General features: G+C 39.1%; 1 long non-coding RNA gene and 1 pseudogene across 2 annotated transcripts in view; one reads left to right on the plus strand and one right to left on the minus strand.

Moving 5' to 3' along the window:
* LOC140506647 (uncharacterized) overlaps positions 1 to 19879 on the minus strand; it is a 61801-nt gene that overhangs the window by 23344 nt on the left and 18578 nt on the right. The window contains exon 2 of one of the 2 annotated variants that reach the window (XR_011968022.1): positions 6836 to 6949. This is a non-coding gene — a long non-coding RNA (uncharacterized lncRNA). Of the gene's footprint in view, positions 1 to 6835; positions 11266 to 19879 lie in introns of those variants that run through there. The other variant, XR_011968021.1, reaches the window with a different exon arrangement.
* LOC140506646 (ATP synthase F(0) complex subunit C2, mitochondrial pseudogene) lies at positions 1392 to 2205 on the plus strand (annotated as a pseudogene).

The following is a 19879-nucleotide window of genomic DNA, read 5'->3' on the forward strand; positions in this document are numbered from 1 at the left end:
AAAATTGTTTCCAAGCTTTCTGATTTCTTTCTAATCTTGGTTGCATTGGCTTTTTAACTTTTTGTTAACTTTTTGCATAATCTTTTTAACTTAATGTAATCAAAATTATCCATTTTGCATTTCATAATGTTCTCTATGTCTTGTTTCGTCATAAGTTCTTCCCTTCTCTGTAGATCTGACAAGTAAACTATTCCTTACTTTCTTAATTTGCTAATGTTATCACCCTTTACATCTCAATCATGTACCCATTTTGACCTTATCTTGGTATACAGTGTAAGCTGTTGGTCTATGCTAAGTTTCTGCCATACTATTTTCCAATTTTCTCAGAAGTTTTTGTTAAGTAGTTTTCATCCTAGAAGTTGGAATCCTTTGGTTTATGAGAGTAAATTACTATAGTCATTGACTACTGTGCCTTGTGTGCCTATTCTATTCCACTGATCCACCACTCTGTTTCTTAGCTAGTACCAAATAGTATCAATGACGGCAGATTTATAATACAGTTGTAGATCTAGTATGGCTAGATCACTTTCTCTTGCATTTTTCATTAATTCCCTTAATATTCTTGACCTTTTTTGCTTACAGATGAATTTTGTTGTTATTTTTTCTAACTCTACAAACTAATTTTTTTTGATAGTTTGATTGCTATGGCACTGAATAAGTAAATGAATTTAGGCAGAATTGTCATTTTCATTATATAAGCTTGGCCTACCCAGAAACAACTGATATTTTTCCAGTGATTTAGATCTGACTTTATTTGTGTGAAAAGTGTTTTGTAATTGTATTCATATAGTCCCTGGATTTGTCTTCACAGGTAGACTCAAATATTTTTATTGTCTACAATTATTTTATATAGAATTTCTTTTGCTATGTCTTTCTGCTGGGCTTTGTTAGTTATATATAGAAATGCCAATGATTTTAGATAGGTTTATTTTATACCCTACAACTTTGCTAATGTTGGTATTTTTAAACAAAGAAAAAAGTCATATAGTGGTAAGTATTTACTGACAACAAATAATAGGTTCAGTATTTTTTGCTATTCAAGACTCTGGGGTCCTCACTGAATCTCCCAAGAAAGAGTTACCCTCTACTGATGTCAATAGTATTATTACTCATTTTCTCTTCATTTAATTACTCATTTTAATTTCCATGGTTTTAGATAAGATAAATAAGCTATTCAACAGTACTACAGAAAACATAAGGATCAGTAGTAAAAAGAGCATTACTATAGCAGGCATCAGACCTCAGCCTAAATTATATTCTGACATTTACTAGATGTTTGCCCATGGGCGAGGCCCTTAAACCAATTTGAGCCTCCATTTCCTTATACCAAAAAACCCAAAAAGGATTGGGCTGGATGACCTCTAGGGTGCTTTACAACTTTGAGTCTTTGATCTTGTGATCTTCTAGCTCTGACATGATTAGTCTAGAATCACTGTAACACTCAGCCAAGGTCTTTCAGCCAAGATTTTAAACCAATTTCAAACACACTATTATAGGTGCCATAGTCCATAGACAGGAAAATTAGAGCTATAATCTTCTTCAAAGAGAGGCCATCCCTCTCTCTGTCTCCTCTGCTCTGCTGGCAGCTCTTCAGCTTTGCCCCTCACCCCTTGAGAATGTATGCCTGCACCAAGTTCATCTCTGCCCCTTCCCTTGTGAGGAGCAGCTCTCAGCTACTGGAGTAGACCTTTATCTGCAGTGGTGCTAAAACGGCCAGAGGTTCGGATGGATGAGAACCTCAGCATTTTGGCAGCATCAGGTCCCTTGACCTCACTCGTCCCCAAATGTGGATTCCAAACTAGCGCATTCTCAAGGGACATTGACACAGCAGCCAAATTTATTGGAGCTGGGGCTGCCACTGTGGGGGTGGCTGGCTCTGGAGCTGCTATTGGGACAGTATTTGGAAGTCTCATCATTGGTTTTGCCAGGAATCCCTCCTTGAAGCAGTAGCTCTTTTCCTACACCATCCTGGGCTTTGCCCTGTCTGAGGCCATGGGGCTCTTTTGCCTGATGGTGGCCTTTCTCATCCTCTTCGCCATGTGATGGAGCCATTTCTATCCCCCAATGTTTCTGAATGTTCCTCCTCATCCTGGTCCTTCCATGTCTCTTGCAGCCTGTGAATACCTCCCCCTCCATCTTACCAGGTGGTCCTAGGGAAAGCCACAGGCTCAGGGTTTGGCAGAGGGAAGACAAATAAATACAGTATTAATATGCTGAAGAAAAACAAAGAGGGGCCTTGAACTAACCACTTCTATTTACAGGCTGAGTAAGTCTAAATGACTTAGATTTTTCATCTGCATTCCAAGACAATCCAGCAAGTATTTCTTAAACACCTACTATGTGCAAGGCACTAGGCTGAGGACTGAGGGTTCAATGACACAATTGAAGAAGAGACCCCAACCTCAAGATTCTTACATTCTACCTAGGAGATATAAGACATAAACATATAAAGATGTATAATGATTTGGGGAAGAGAGAGAGAGAGTATTAGTAACTAAAGAGATAAAAATACATACATTATGATAGTACTTTAAAATTTTGGACTTCTAAAGTTTTGAGGAAGGACTTGCTTTCAAAGGAATCTCTGAGATACTGAAGAAGATACTGAAAGAGATACTGAAAAAGTTAAAGAGCATCCAAGGGATGCCCTAAGTAGTATGCAAACTAACAAATATTAAAGACCTATTACAGATTCTGTTTAGCATTGCAATGTTTAAATAAAATTAGAGTTTGATTTTGGAACCAACTGCAAAGGGTTATTACCTACCCACAGTTCAAAGCCTCCAAATGAATTTACTATAGTACAACATTAATTAGTTATCACAACAAATTTCAAACAACTCAATTTTCTTTTCATTGCATATATAGATGTATTATTTAAGAACTCTATATGATTTATATCTTCCACTGATTAATATTATAAATCAGAAAAAAGTAAGCTCCTTGAGAATAGGAGATGGTTGTCTTTGTTTCCCTGAAGCAGTACTTATTCATATGAATAAATCAATTCACTTTCTTCAGACTTTCTCTCTTGTGCTTTTGTCTCTTATAGACTGTGCACACTCAAATCATAAGACTTTGTATAAGAATAAAAAGGAATGAAAAATTACATTAAAGAGTACAGGAAAATGTCCAATCTTACAATTGTTGTTCAGTCACTTCTGATTCTTTGTGACCACATTTGGGGCTTCCTTACAAAGATACTGAATGGTTTGCCATTTCCTTCTCCAGCTCATTTTACAGATGAAGGATTGGAGCAAATAGGGTTAAGTGATTTGCCTAAGGTCACACAGCTAATAAGTGTCTGAAGGCAGATTTGAACTCAGGAAGATGAGCCTTCCTGACTCCTGCACCACCTAGCTGCCCAAGGAAAAGTGTTAGAAAAGCTAACTAATGTATTCAAATGGTGTTTTTGTAGTCATGTTTGGCCCACTAGTACTAAATGACTCCTTCCATCAAAAATATGAATGAAAGCAGCTGCTACTTTCCTGAAGGATGTTGAACCAAAAGTTAACAGATTGCTTTATCCAACTGCCAAATAATTGTCACCTGCAAGACAGGAAAGCTGATCTAGATGAAACTTCAAAACATCCAAGAGACAGGATGTGATATGTGCCAGGCAAGTTAAATAGACATCCCACCAGACCCCCAATGGAGATAGCCAAGGACCTGAACCCAAGAATCTTGTGAATAATAATGTCCCCTAGACCACTGGCTTTGTCCTCACCCTGGACCCTGGAGCTGTCAATGAAGTAAGCACTCAGTGGGGAGATGGGGCCTGCCTTCTTTACCAGCACCAACATCAACTACCACTAATGGGCAGAGAAATCCAAGAATCCTGGGGGGAGCAGCACTTGTTGTCCAGATTTCTCTAATCTGCCAATCATATTGAGGGTCTTTTATTACAAACATCTTGCTGGACTTGCAGGTGGTGCTACCCAGTATTATAAAAATCAAGCCATCAAAGTAGTTAGTTCATTCGCACAACTGATCCTCAAGGTACCCACCATTGCTAGCTAAAGGGCTCAGACTGAGGATGTACAAGGCTCACAATATCAATGCTCTACTGGGCTTAGATGCTTGCATGAGCCACTACCTTAAACTGATTAGTATCCAGCATCCTGCTCTTTTCATTTGTGAATATATCAGTTTGTTTATAATACAAAAAAAAGTTATTTAATAAACATTCTGAAACTTGATTTTCTCTGTGTGGGTGTATAAGTGATGTTTCTTGGCAATCTGACTAGGGAACCACTCCCTCCACCCAAAGTAAATGTCCATCATTCTCACTAGATGTTTCCCTCTCATCTCCCTTCTCTTACCTTCCATTGAAAAAGCTTTTTCTTGCCTCTTTTATCTGAAATATAATTTGCCCCATTCTATTTTTCCCTTTCACTTCTCAATATATTCCTCTCATCCCTTAATTTTATTTTCTTAGATATCATCCCTTCCTACTCAACTCACCCTGTACATTCTGCCTATATGTATATAATCCCTCCAACTACCGTAGTACTGAGAAAAGTCTCAAGAATTATAAATATCTTTCCTTATAGGAATTGGAAACAGTTCAACTTTAGTAAGTTCCTTATGATTTCTCTTTCCTGTTAACCTTTTCATGCTTCTCTTGATTCTTGTGTTTGAAAATCAAATTTTCTATTGGGCTCTGGTCTTTTCATCAAGAATGCTTGAAAGTCCTTTATTTCATTGAATGACCATTTTTCTGAAGTATTATACTCAGTTTTGCTGGGTAGGTGATTCTTGGTTTTAATCCTAGTTTCTTTGACTTCTGGAATATCATATTCCCAGCCCTCTGATCCCTTAATGTAGAAGATGCTAAATCTTGTTTTATCTTGATGGTATTTCCACAATACTCAAATTGTTTCTTTCTGGCTGCTTACAATATTTTCTCTTTGACTGGGAGCTCTGGAATTTGGCTATAATATTCCTAGGAGTTTTCCTTTTGGTATCTCTTTCAGGAGGTGATTGGTGGATTCTTTCAATATTTATTTTACCCTCTGGTTCTAGAATATCAAGGCAGTTTTTCTTGATAATTTCTTGAAAGATGATGTCTAAGCTCTTTTTTTGATCATGACTTTCAGGTAGTTCCATAATTTTTAAATTATTAATTAAAAACCAGAGTAAGATTCTATAGCCTGATTCCCCCCTTTCCCCCTTCCATTCCCCCCCCCCCCATTTGCTCATTTTCCCAGTCAATTACTTGACTTTTGAGCTCTTTGTAAAGGTAGGTCACTGCTTCCAGTGTGGGGGTGGGCCTGTGTGGGGTTTGTGTACTATTTCAAGCTTCAGGGTTTTTGTCAAATGATTTTCAGAGGCTACTTCTAGGAATCTGCAAGTTTTCAGCTGTTCCAAGGTTGTGTAATCAAAGATGAGGTGTTTACTCATCTCCTGGTCTGTGTGATCTGTGAATGACCTCAGGCACTCTTTTCTACCTTGGAACTGTGAGGAGGATTTCCTCTCCAGCACTGCCACAAGCTCCAGCATACCAGTAGTCCTCCTTGCCCCAGGACTGTGACCCAGATCCAAGCAGGGCAAAGCAAGAGAATCCCACCTTAGCACTGACAAAGAAATTCCAACAATCCCCCTCTGATCAGCTACTCAATTCCCCCCACCCCACAATCTGTGGGCCTAGAGCTCAAGAAGCTGCTGCTGCTGTTATAGCAGTCACTGGCTCTGCTGCCCCCTGTACTGCCCTGGGGCTGGGACTGGAACTGGACTGCACTCCTCTCTCACACAGATCTAATAGCCTCCTCCTAATGACCTACCAAGACCTACATGGGTTGATGCAAAGTGAAATATTCAATGTACAAAGTATGATAATCAGCTGTAAATGACTTAGATATTCTCAGCAATACAATGATCCAAGACAACTCTGAAGGACTTGGGATGAAGGATGCTATTCATCCCTGATGGGTTATAGACTCTGGGAACCCCCTTGAACTCTCCTTCAATCTTCCCACTAGATCTGGTTTTTCATGCCCAAATCTGTTGCCATTAAACTAGCCTAGCCTCCATTATCTGTTACCTCTGAATTGCTTCCAGCTATCTCCCACACTTGATCCTATCAAAATTCCATTGTCTTAGAGTCTGACCTCTAGTCACCCAATTCCCATCGAGATCCTCCTTAGAATCCTCCTCAAGAACATCCTAAACCCCTCCTCCTCTAGTCACCCCAGACTCCATGGCCATCCCTAGATCCCTCCCACAGCCTTTCTGTGTATCAGATCCATCTTGCCTCCATGAAGGTGCTCAGATTCAACCTAGCTCAGATTCATTCTGTCTCAGATTCAGTCTGACTCACTTGTCAAAACAAGCATTACCAATGCTCAGATTCCTTAAGAGTCTAGTCAATGGTGAGATTTCTTAAGAGTCTATCCAATATGATGAATCTTTAATAAACTGTGTTTTACCTTGCCTGAAAGAAGGCTTGGGTCAAATTCATTTGGGCAGGATCCAGTATGTCATTATTTCAGGATACCAGTACCCCTAAAACTCAGCATCCCTAGAGAAAGAACTAATGAATACAGATTGAAATATACCTTTTTTAAACTTTATTTTACTTATGGGGAGGTCTATGTTTTCTTTCACAACATTACCAATATGGAAATATTTTGCATTATGCATATGTATAATCTATATCAAATTGCTTGCCTTGTCAATGGGAAGTAAGGGTGGAGAGGGAGGAAAGGAGATTTGGAACTCAAAGTTTTAAAAATGAATGTAAAAAATTGTTTTTACATGCTATTGGGAGAAAATAAAATATTAAATAATTTTTTTACTAAACTAAAAAAAAAAAAAGTCCAAACCAGAAACTTACAGAGATGAAGTCACTTTGCCAAGGTCACAGCGAGCAAATGAAATAGCCAGTGAGTGAATCCATATCTTCTGATGCCAAATCCACTTTCTGCAGTCACTACAACATATTGCTTCCCTGTTTTTTGCAAGGAGAACATAATGGGACTTAATAAATTGAATGCAAATACATTTTAAGCCAGTTCATACAAATCAACTTGGTCCTTATATGTCTTAACCCAATAGCCATTTACCTCTTTGGAGCTCTTAAAGAATTTCTCCTGGAAGGCAGAAGAAGAAATAATGGATAACAGCCTAAACTGCCTGTAAACTCCCTTCCCCCGCCCTTCATCAGTGGCATATTGGCAAAAAGAGGACAAGAGAGCATTGTGCTAGAGAGCATATCTCAGTCTTCAGCTTAGCTGAATAAAAAGAACATAGTACTGAATCTTCTTTGTCTCTTATCCTGTATAGATATCCAAGGACCCCTCAGAGGAAAGAACTCAGGATCAGGAGGCAGCTGAACTAGTCTGAGGAATTTCCTTCTGAGGAAAAAGGCTGACCTCGATTTTCATTAAATAATTCTTAGATGAAAGCAGTGTGGCCTAGTGGATAGAGAGTTGGCCTTGGAATGAAGATGATGTAGGGTTAAAAATGTACTTGACACTCTAAAAGGTATCAAGGAAATTTATTAAAATAGAGTTCAGAGGAATTGAACACCTTGGCCAAGGCCACAATCTTTTGCCCACTGTACGTCATTAACAAGTGCAGTTGGATTTTTAGGTGACTCCTTACAATGACTTCATGTTCTCCTTTCTGATAGGCTTTCCCTCAAACAGCTGGTCAAACCTTTGCACAAGTTCCTGACCTACTTTACCTAACTGCTAGGTCACAATTCTGATTAACTTTCACCCAAAGCTGTGGAAACGGATCTTCTTCCTTGTTTCCCACACTAGGTTTAAGACATGCCTTTGATACACACTAGTAGTATGATTGTCAGCAAGTTATAGCCTTTCAGTAGTCCAGGCAACTCTCTAAAATTAAATTGCAATATGGATACTAATATTTATTGATAGAGGGAAATTTCCCTGAGAGTTCCCTATGCCAGTGAAACAATAAATCTTGTCCAGAAAAAAATCTTAGTTTGGAGGTAAAAGATTCCTTGGGAAAATGGAGCTCACAATAAAGTAGGATTTTTTCAATATAGCAAACACCAGTTTTTTCCTAGGTGACCTTAGAAGCCTGTAAGGACTACATAGGTCCCTGGGAGAGTTGAGGTCCACCAGGAAGGAGAGTTGACTTTACTTTCTATGTTCCTGGGTCTAAGTCCTTAAGTTTACATTTAAATAAAATTTGCCTTGTACGCATTAGGTCTTTAAACATGTCAGCCATGCTTTTTGCTGGGGGCCAGGGAGAAGTATAGGGTGGGGAAAGGGTGGGGAGGAGGATCAGACTTGTTATTTCACTGGTGATGAGCCAATACTCTCTACCTATTCAGATTAACCTTTGCTTTGCAATTTTAACTTGAGAAAGCTTTCTCAGGCTAAGTGGTTAATAATAATAACAGCTAACATTTACACAGCACTTTACCAACCAACCAACAGGGCTATGTGCTTTTATCATCCCCATTTAACACTTGTCAAAACTGAGTCAAAACTGAGTCAAATAGGAGTTAAGTAACTTGTGCAGGATCATGTAGTAAGTGTCTGATGACAGATTTGAATTCAGAACAAATATGTTTAGGAACCTCTGCTCTAGAATCTTCCTGACTCTTGATCCCCATGCTCTATCCACTGCACCCCCCTCCCCCAGCTACTTGCCTAGGGTAACACAATAGGTCCGGGGCAGGACTTGAAACTTTCTGGTTCTGAGACTGGCCTTCTGCTCCCTACCCAATAAATGAATACTGAATTGAAATAAGATGTGTAGGTGTGCCTTTTTCAGACTTTCAGTGGCTAAATTTCCAGTTTGTTAGGTTGTGGGACAAAAAGTCTTTTTGAACTTCGAGGGACCTTGTTTGCATGGAAAAGACTAGGAATTTGACTGATCAATTAGTAGAAAAAATAAGGAAAGGCCAAAGATTCTGTAACTTTTTCATGCAGAGGGAACTCAGTCCAAATTTGGAAGAATGACTGGAAGATAAGATCCCTCTAAAAGCTTAGTTTATAGTTACAATTCTACCCTTTTATTCAAGTCTAATAAAGTCAAGTCCAGAACAAATCTGTTCTGTAAAATTTGGATTCGGACAAAAGGTCATACTTAAAGGTCTTGAAGGCCACATGTGGCCTTAAGGCCACAGGTTCCCCACCCCTGGTTAATGTGTATGTGTGTGCGTGTGTGTATGTGTGTGTGTGTCTGTGAAGCACTGCGCTAAACCCTACAAAGACATGCTCTCAAGTTGCTAGTAACGTAAGAGAAGAGACAAATGGTGGGTCGAGCAGAGAATAAGAACATGGAGGGAGTTATGGTGAAAGATCAATCAATGAAAGGCTTTAAAAAACAAGAAAAATAATTTTATATTCGATCCAAAAGGTAATAAGGAGCCACTGGAGTTGATTGAATAAAGTAGTGACATTTTAGAGAAAGCCTGGTAATTGGAATTGAGTTTCCTACTTTCCTGATGGGAGATCTCAAAGCTAAGACTTCCAAGCAGCCCAACTGAGGAAATGTTCTACTGGCTTAACCCCTTTCCCAAAGCCTACTGATGAAAAAAAAACAATCCCGCTTCATGTTGCTGAAGGAAAACACTGGGAAGACATAAGGGGACCCAGCAGTCTCCATATGTCTGTCTCTCTAGCTAGCTATAATAGAGACATTGGCGAGTTTCCCATTGGGTGAGATCTAAGTCATTCTCAGTTGAGCTGAGTTATCTCACTCCCAATGGGAGAGCTCCTTCCTTCTGTGTTGTCTGGCACATATTCCCCTCTATATACCTTCTCTGGCTTTTATTTAACTCTGATTCCCACAAATGGATTTCTTTATTATTTACTGTGGTATTCTCTGTGAAAATTGACAATAAGTGGGAAAGGGATCAAGCCTTAGTTATAGAACGTGGGATCCTGGTTTCCACTAATAATGGTACAGAGTTCAGAAATTAGATCATATCTCCTAGACTAATAATATTTAAGGGACCAAGCAGATATAATTCTAGTCTAATACTCCTTTTCTCTGAGGACAGCAGAATCGCCCCAACTTCCTGCTTCCCCTCCAGGTAGGAATTAAAGTCTATCTTGAAGAAAGGTGTGGGAAGAAAACTCTAGAGATGCTTATTCTGCCTCCCTTCAAGTCACACAGTGACACCCCTGATGCTACAGGTAGAGGGACAGCTCTTGCCATGCCTAGGTCCCATGCTATACATGGGCCTCTCTACACATGGGACTTTTGTTGTACTGCTAAAGGGAGTTGCTCATTCTAAAGGTGCTAGCTGAAATATCTTAGCAATATTCTAGTCAAGGATTTTAGGTGAGGCAGTGGACATTACAGCTGAGGAACATTCAGTATCCAGTAATGTGAAGTGGGACAGTGTCTGGCAGACTGGAAGATGAAAATCAATAGCAAAGATATCTCTAGCCCTGCAGGCCTAGGTTTGAGTTGCTTCTCCTCAGATATATGTTGGCTGCACTTTCACATGTGCATTTTGACCACATGTATGTCCTATGTATGTGCCTCTCTTCTTATAACCTTTATGTGTCTATTCCACTTAGCAATATCAGAGTATTTGTTGAAAAGCGTGGTGTGATCTCCCCTCCAAAACACACTTTAATATAGGCCCCATGATCAGAAAATGGAGGGATAATTTTATGTGGAGTGTGTCTGCTTATATGCATGAGGTTCATTAAGCAAGCACAGTGAAGAAAAGTTTTCTTCAGGTTATTCTAGGTCATTTTCCTTTGCTAGTTCCAGCTAGCTGTAGATTTGGTCCCTTTATCAAAAACTTTGTAATTTTCCGAAGGCCACTGTCTGTCTCCCAATTGGCTGAGTCCATTTGCAGTTTGCTGGCCTTCTTATATTCGGCCTTATTCTCAATGACTTCATCAACTAATAATAACTTCTGTGGAAACTTAACTTTTGTTGTCTCTCACATGTTGAAGCACAAAATGAATGATTGTGATTTATATGAAATTAAAATTTACTTGTATAAATAAAAGTAGGCAGTCAAGAATAGAAGGAACACTGAAAATTGGGAAAACACTTTCATAGACCAACTCTCAGACAGGGTGTGATAGGGTTGGAAGATTGCGGTGGTGCAGAAAATGATGAGCTGGTTGACTTAGAAAAACATGAATAGACTTGTGCTTATGAAGGAAGATGCGATCACCTTCAGAGAAACAGATGACAAGTGCAAATAAGCATGGTACAGTCTTACATATGTGTGTATGAGTATATATGTGTATATATATGTGTGTGTGCATGTTTATCCATATCTATGAGTGTTTGCTTATAGGTATCTATGTGTATGTACTGTGTAATATATATATATATATATATATATATATATCTACATATACACACATATATACACACACACACACTTACCTGTAGCTTTCTTTAGGGTGAGTGGGGGTAGGGAAAGGGAGAAATAAAGTAAAAAATGCACAGCAGAGAACAAAAGAAAAACCTGCAAAGAAGCAAAGCAAAGCAGGGCAGCTTTGAAAACAATGTATAGTATTTACTATACAATCCTTTTTGAAGTGGAAATGTATTGTTTTATATTAATCCCCTCATGTTCTGCTGTGTACAAGGCAATGCTTCTTTTCCTTTTCTCATTTTCCATTTAAGTTTATAATAAATAATTATTTTAAAATGGAAAGATTAAGAAAATTGATAACAGGAACTTCTGGGGGTTCTCCATTTCTATTCTTCTTTTAAGTTCTCTGTGATCCCAGGTTCTTCTTTTGCTTCTAAGTCACATAGGCCAGAGAATGACTTGGGAGGTACACTATGATGCTGTTTTATGATTGTTTTGTGATATGTTTTATAACGCTGTAACAAAGAACAGAATTGATCAGTGATCAAAGGATATGAACAAGCAGTTTTCTGATGAAGAAATCAAAACCATTTATAGTCATAAAAAATGATCTAAATCATTTTTGATTAGAGAAAAGCAAATTAAAACAACCTTGAGAAATTATTTTACATAAATCAGATTGGCTAAAATAATTGAAAGGAAAAGACAGATGTTGGAGGAGATGTGGAAAAATTGAGAAATTAATTCATTGTTGGTGGAATTGTGAACTGATCCAGCCTTTCTGGAGAACAACATGGAATTATGCCTGAAGAGTTATTAAACTACCTATTTCCTTTGACCTAGCAATATCACTACTAGGTATGTTTCCAAACATGATTAGGGAAAAAGGAAAAGAACCAATATGTTCTAAAAATGTTTATAGAAGCTCTCTTTGTTGTGGCAAAGAACTGGAAATTATAGGGATGCCCATCAACTCTAGAATGACCAAACAAGTTGTGGTGTATGATTGTGATGGAATACTGCTGCGTTATAAGAAATGATGAGTTGAAAAACTTGCCCAACATAACAAAGGTGAAATGGGCAGAACCAAGAGAACACTGTATTTTATGAAACAATACTGTTTTAAGAATGACTTTGAGTGAATAACTTGTTTTGGCTATTGTAAATACCTAAATGAACTATAAAAGATGTATGAAGAAAGACACTATCTGCATCAGAGAAAGAAATGATAGAAGGAAGCTATAATAATCTTACATGTGTGTACTTAATCATGTCTGATGGTAGCCAACTCTAGGGTAGGGGGAGTACAGGGGTGAAAAAAGGGAAAAAAATACATGATCATTTTGTTGTATATTTGAAAGGAATACCAAGTCGTGCATAGCAGATTTGCAGTCTCGTGCAATCTTCTTTTTATTGTACTGTGTTATGGAAATGATTATTTTATTCCATAAACATAAAATAACTTTTTTTAAAAAAGGGCAGAAAAAGCCTCAAAGTTCAAGCTTTTACATTCCCTATCCCAGGTAAAATGAGAGCTTCAGGCATATGCAAGCATAGCTGCCCGGCCAAGGGTGCAGAGGGAGACACATTTGGCAGGATCTGCTGTAGAGGAGGGCTAAGAATCTTCCAGCACACGCAATCCTGACAGATGTTGGTGTGTATAGCTTAGAACCCATCACAAATTCCAGCGCATTCCAACTTTTTGTTGTTGTTGAAACTTTAATATTTGTTGCCAAAATCAAAACGAAAACTCTTTCTAATGATCAAGTTGAGAAAAGTGAGCAAATTCCTGTGCCCAAGATGGAAGGACAGGGGAAGAGAAGGGGACTTCATAAATTTCAGGAAAATAGCAACAAAAACAGTTTGTTAAATACCTATGATGAACAGCAATTCTGTAAAACTCAAATAGAAAAGGATTCCTATGGGCCACATATTAACCTAGAAAACCACAAACTAACATTATTAAGGTTGTACTGTATTTTTATTTATTTTGTTAAACATTCCCCAATTATATTTTAATATGGTTCAGGTGAACACTCAGGAGTTTTGCTTGTGCTTAAAAACCTTGACATCTTTGATATACACTGGGTAAAGCACTGAGAAAATTTCAAAGGTTAAGTAATCAATCCCCCGCACTACCTAGAATATTGTTATGAGGGTAACCCACCAAGACAGATAGTTAGAAGGCATTTTATTACATGATACAAGGGAAAAAAATATTGACTCTGGGCTCAGAGGACCTAGATATAAGTCTTAGCTGTGATTTTTACTACTTATGTGACCTTGGCTAACTCACAACCTTCCTATGCCTCAGTTTTCTCATCTGCAAAATGTGGGAGTTTGACTGGATGACTTCTGAGATCCCTTCTAGCTCTAGCTCCATGACCCTATGATCTTAAGGGCATTAATGAATCATAAAGGTTAAGGGGAGAAGTTATTGCCAACTAGAGGGAATAGGGAAGGCTTTTTGGAGAAAATGATATTTGAATTGGTCCTTAAAATATGGGCAGAATAAAGATAACATAAACAAATGAGAGAAGCAAGGAAGAAATTACTTGTCAGAATCACGAATAAGAGAAGAGCTTATGCCCAAAGCATGGCCAGGATCACAGAAGATTAAACGGGCAAATTTAATTTGCATCATTAATATTTTCTCCATTATTTTTTAAAGTCTAACCAGGGGTAGGGAACCTCCACCTTTGGCTCTTTACGTCCTCAAGACCTTTGACTGAATCCAAATTTCACAGAAGAAATCCCACTTAGTAAAAGAATTTGTTCTATAAAAACTTGGGCTCAGTCAAAAGACTGCACCCAGCAAGTTCCTCACTCTGGAAAGAAATAACAAATCAAGCCCTGATTTGTAGCATTTGCTGATTTCTGCTCACACTGATAATTTTACAATCAGTTTTTGCTAGGTGGTTTGACCTGGCTCCAGCACATCCCTGGACCACCTCCAAAATGCCTGCCCTAATAAAAGGCCAGTTATTTTACCATCCAGGCAGCAGTAATTAAAGACAGTTTATAGGGAAGAACTCTTTTTTTAAAAAAATTAATCTTTTTTCTAGTTTCAACCTTTTATTTACTTCAGAGGCCAGACTTCTGGCCTCTGTTCTCTTTTTCCTTTCTTTCTTCAAATATTTATTTATTTTTAGTTTTTGACAGATACTTCCATAAGACTTTGAGCTCCAAATTTTCTCCCCATCTCTCCTCTCACCCCACTCCAACACAGTGTGCATTCTGATTATCCCTTCCCCCAGTCTGCCCTCCCTTCTATCACACCCTCCCTTCTCTTATCCCCATACACTCTATTTCCTTGTAAGGCAAGATAGATTTCTATACCCCATTGCCTATGTGTCTTATTTCCCAATTGAATGTTAAAACAATTTTTAACATTTGTTTTGAAAACACCGAGTTCCAGTTTCTCTCCAATCCTCTCTCCCTACCCACACCCATTGAGAAGGCAAGCAATTCCATATAGGTTATATATGTGTAGTCATGGAAAACACTTCCATAACAGTCATGCTGTGAAAGATTAACTATATTTCCCTCCAGTCCATCCTGCCTCTTATTTGTTCTAGTCTCTTTATCCCTCCTCAGAAGTGTTTACATCTAATTACCCCCTCTTCCCATTTGACCAACCTGGTATCATCCCGTGCCCCAGCTTATTTCCTTCCACCTTACTTTCCTGTAGTATAAGATGGATTTTCATACCAAACTGAGTTCGCATGTTATTTCCTCCTTAAGTCAAATCTGAAAAGAGTAAGGTTTACTCTTTCCCTCTCACCTTCCCCCTCTTTCCCTCCACTGAAAAAGTCTCAAGAGTTGTAAATATTATCTTTCCATGTAGGAATGTAAACTGTTCAATGTTAGTTAAGTGCCTTAAGATTTCTCTTTCCTGTTTACCTTTTTATGCTTCTCTTGATTCTTGTATTTGAAAATCAAATTTTCTATTCAACTCTTGTTTTTTCATCAAAAATGCTTAAAAGTCCTCTATTTTATTGAATGACCAATTTTTCCCCTGAAGTATTATACTCATTTTTGCTGGGTAGGTGATTCTTGATTTTAATCCTAGCTTCTTTGACTTCTGGAATATCATATTCCAGGCCCTTTGATTCTCTTAATGTACAGGCTGCTAGAACCACTACAGTAGTAGGGAAGGTAGGGGAGAGGGTTTGGGGAAAATATAATGACTTCTTTCTTGAATATATTGAGTTAAAGATATCTACTGGAATCCATTTCAAGACATTTGCAAAGCAGTTGTAGATGCGAGATTGGAGTCTGGCAGAGAGTTTGGGGCAGGAAAGGTAGACTTGAGAATCATCAGCATAAAGATGGTAATCAAATCTACAGGAACCAATGAGATTATCAAGTGATGTAGTAATACAGGTAGAAGAGAAGAGGGCCCAGGACAGAATTGTGAGGGACACCTATGGTTAGAGGGTACATTTTGGAGAAAGGGGCAGCAAATAAGACAGAGAAGAAGTAGTCAGAGATGGAGGAAGAAAGCCAAGTAAGAGTGGTGTCCTAAAAATCCCAGAAAGAAGAGAGTATCAAGGTGGAGTGATCAATAGTGTCAAAGGTTGCAGAGGGCACAAGAAGAATGGGGATTGAGAAAAGGCCATTGAACTTGGCAAGTAACTTTGAAAAGAGCAGTTCTGGTGGAATGATACAGTCAGAATACAGAATTTAGAGAATTAAGAAGAGAATAAGAGGAGAGAGAGCTGGAGGCATCTGTTGTAGATGTCCTTTTTGAGAACTTCAGCTACAGAGGAAAGAAAAGATATAGGATGATGGTTAGCATGGATGGAAGGGTCAAGTGAGAGTTTTTTCAGGACAAAAGAGACATGGACATGTTTTTTTAAGTAGTAGGAAATGAGCCACTTGAAGAGAGTGAATTAAGTGGGGATGACAGAAAGAGGACAATAGAGTTGGATTGGCTCACCAAGGAGTCAAGATGGGGAGAGGAGGAGAGTGGCCAGTCCCAGGGAAAAGGCCTGAGAGAGAATTGAGGGATCAAAGGTTTAGATTTCATGATGAAGAAAAAGAATGGATTATGTAGTAGAAGAGAGAAGGAAAGGTAAAAAATCAATAGATTCTGTTTGGATAACATAATTTTGGAATTCTCGAACATAGAAGTGGTACATTTGCAGACAAGTTTGAATGTATAACCCTCTTCATGAGGAGTGGAAGAGTGTCTCATGTGAGAAGAGCAGTTTAAGAAAGTGAGTGGTTAGGGTATTTGAGAAAGAATCGATATGTATGTATATAGGAGAGTTGGGTCTCCTAGTGTAAGGGCAGGAGCTGGGGAGGAGAGAAAAAAATGTTAACTCATTGAAGAAAGAAGGGGAGTGATGGAGGGGGGTTGTAGGTAGACAACTGCTACCAGGATTTTGATTGGATAGAAGATATGAATAGCATGAATCTCAGAGGAAGAGAGGCTACTGAATGAAGAAGGAAAGGAGAGAACCTTTAAGTGGTGATAAAGAGCAAGGATTTATTCCCACTTCCTCTCCTCAACCAAAGAAGAGAATGGATGAAGATGCAGCCACTAGTAGGAAGGATGGTCAGCAAGGTTGTTTTGGGGAATCCAGGTTTTAGTAAGAGTTAGTAGACAGAAGGATTAGAAGAGGAATAGACTTAAGATTAAGGAAAGTTTGTTGTCTATGGAATAGGCATACCAGAGGACAGAATGGAAAGGCTAGGTGGAGTGAGGATGAAACTTTGAAAGGGATGGAAATGGGTAGTAAATTGGGTAGTAAGGGGTGTGAAGTGGGGTTTAGATGATGATCTATAGGTGTTTAGAGTCACTGAGATGTGAAGAATATCATCATGTGTGGGAGTGTTCATTGAGTGCAGGATGGCATTTTTCTGAGGTGAGAGGCCTGAAGTCAAAAGGATGGCTGCTATTCATTGCACTGAAAATTCTCTACATCCCAGCTGAGAGATGGGGCTGGCAGCAGGAGGTGGAAAATGCCTTGGGATGGCTGGTACAGACAGAAGTAGTTGCTTTGGGGCTGAGGGAAAATAGTAAGCTTGGCCCCAAGTCATATTTTTTTCTAGGGAACATACTACACTCAACAGGAGATGAAAGTCTCAGGGTATGAGCACACCCACAGTCTGAGGCTTTCTTACTTGAGGAGGTGGGTTATGAGGCAGCATCAGGAAGTGGTAAACTCCCTGGGTAGATGTAAAATGCTATGTCTGGATCTTAGGAGTCTTTTCTCAGGGCACAGGCCATGCTAAACCAGAGATAGAAGGCTCAGGGCACTAGTACACCCATGATTTTAGGATCCAGTATGGAAAGTCCTTTCAATAAATGGTCAACTAACTTAAATTACAATTCCTTTACAGTCATAGAGTTGCCTGGGACACTAACAGGGTAAGTATCTTGCCTGTGGTCATAGAAGTAGTATGCATCCAAGTGTCTTAAAATCCTATTTTGTTCTGGTCTTCTTGATCAACCCTTCTCCCCCTCCAATAATTAGTATAGTAAGTTTATAAGTAGCCAGTATAAAGTAATAATAGGAGGAAATAAGATTAAAATTGGAACCTAGAAACCATTTTCATAATTAATGTAATTAATACTTAGATCAAAAGAACACAATAGTTACTTGCAGATTGTATCATAAATTTACTAAACATTGCATCATGTGACTATGAACTAAATCAGGGGAAGCCAGCTAGGCCTTTCTGTCAGGGCCTTGTGGTCCTTCAAACTGCCATGGTCTGTAAGCCTGAGATATACTTCAGACCAGTAGGACACCAAATGTTGCTGGTAATTTTCAGATGAGGAAGATATATTAATGAACTAATCCCAAGATGTCATGGAGAAAAGTTAGTCTGTTAACCACCAAAACTCTATAAAAATGACACTCCCAATTCCTGCCCCTGAGGAATCTTACATCTTTTAAGGTACTTCTACCAAGTGTTTCCAACTCTGATCTAGAATTAATTGACTCTCCTCCTCCCCATCCTTTTCCCCATCACTTCCTGCCTTCAGCACCACCCCATCCCCATGCTATCTGCCTCTATATCCTGCATCCACCCTGTACCATTTGTCTCTGTACTTTTTATGCCTTATTAAAGTGTGACTGAAGCATTACTCTCCACTGCCATCATGGAAATTCCCCACGAGTACAAATGCAAACAATTAGAAGGGGTATAGATAGCATTACTTTGGCCATTTTCTAGCCTGGGCTATACAAGAAAGTTATCTTACATAATTGTAAAGAATAAGGCTGGCTCCAAAGATGAGACATGAGAAGAAATTCTCTACCCCACTCCTTTGCAGAGATGGAAGGTTCACATATGTAGAATGTTGTTTGTTTTCAGATTTTTTCAATATATTGGTTGATTTTTTTCAACAAATATTTTTTATGATATAGGAAATCTCTTGGGTGGTAGGAGGTAGTGTTATACTGGGAAAGATTTAGACAATGTAAAAACAAAAGATAACAATACGATCTTTATTTTTAAAAATAAACAACTCTATAAATATCACCTATTATTGCATTTTCATTATTAGGCAGAACAAGGAGTTTAAGCACCTTACTCTAGGAATAGAATTTGTGTTTTACAACCAGTTGCCAGAAGCAAACCTACAAATATTATACAAATGCTAGGTATTATGATTATGAATACTGGGGGAAGGAGCCAAGATGGCAGAGTAGAAAGATACACATATGCTAGTTCCTAACCCACAACCCATAAAATATCTGTAAAGAAGAACTCCCAACAAATTCTGGAGCAGCAGAAGCTACAGAACAATGGAGTAGAGGAGATTTCTCTTCTAGAGAGACCTGAAAAACTGACACGAAAGGTCCGTCATGCTCCGGACCCAGAATAGAGCCCAGCCCTGCCTCAGCCACGCAGCACCTGAGAGGAGCAGATCTGAGAGGGCTTCAGGGATGGAATCTGCAGCAGCCACACAGGTACCCCCACCCACAGGAGCCAAAGGTCAGTGAGAGAGTCTTTTTGGCTCGCCAAGAGGTGAGCTGGGTGTCTCTATAACCCAGGCCCCCTGGGAAAGTAGCAGCAGAGGCAGCAGTAGACAGGGGCTCCCAAAGCAGGCAGGAGCTCAGATCCATGGTTGAAGGTCTCCACATAAACCCCCTGAGGGAACTAAGCCCCATGTGGTGGCCCTGCCCCCAACCCGAGCACCTGAACTTAATCTCACACTGAATAGCAGCCCTGCCCCCACTGAAAGCCCTTGAGGCTAGGGAGCAGCATTTGAATCTCAAACCCCAAGCTGTGGCTGGGCAGATCTGGAGGCAAGGTGGGTGTGGAGAGGAACCTCAGAAGTCAAGTAACTGGCTGGGAAAATGCCCAGAAAAGGGGGAAAAAAAAATAAGACCATAGCAGGTTACTTTCTTGGTGAACAGATACCTCCTCCCATCCTTTCAGATGAGGAAGAACAATGCTTACCATCAGGGAAAGACACAAAAGTCAAGGCTTCTGTATCCCAAACATTCAAAATAAATATTCAGTGGGCTCAGGCCACGGAAGAGCTCAAAAAAGGTTTTGAAAATGAAGTTAGAGAGGTGGAGGAAAAACTGGGAAGAGAAATGAGAGGGATGAAAGAGAAGCATGAAAAGCAGGTAA

Source organism: Notamacropus eugenii, chromosome 5, assembly GCF_028372415.1.
Source record: "Notamacropus eugenii isolate mMacEug1 chromosome 5, mMacEug1.pri_v2, whole genome shotgun sequence".
Taxonomy (NCBI): domain Eukaryota; kingdom Metazoa; phylum Chordata; class Mammalia; order Diprotodontia; family Macropodidae; genus Notamacropus; species Notamacropus eugenii.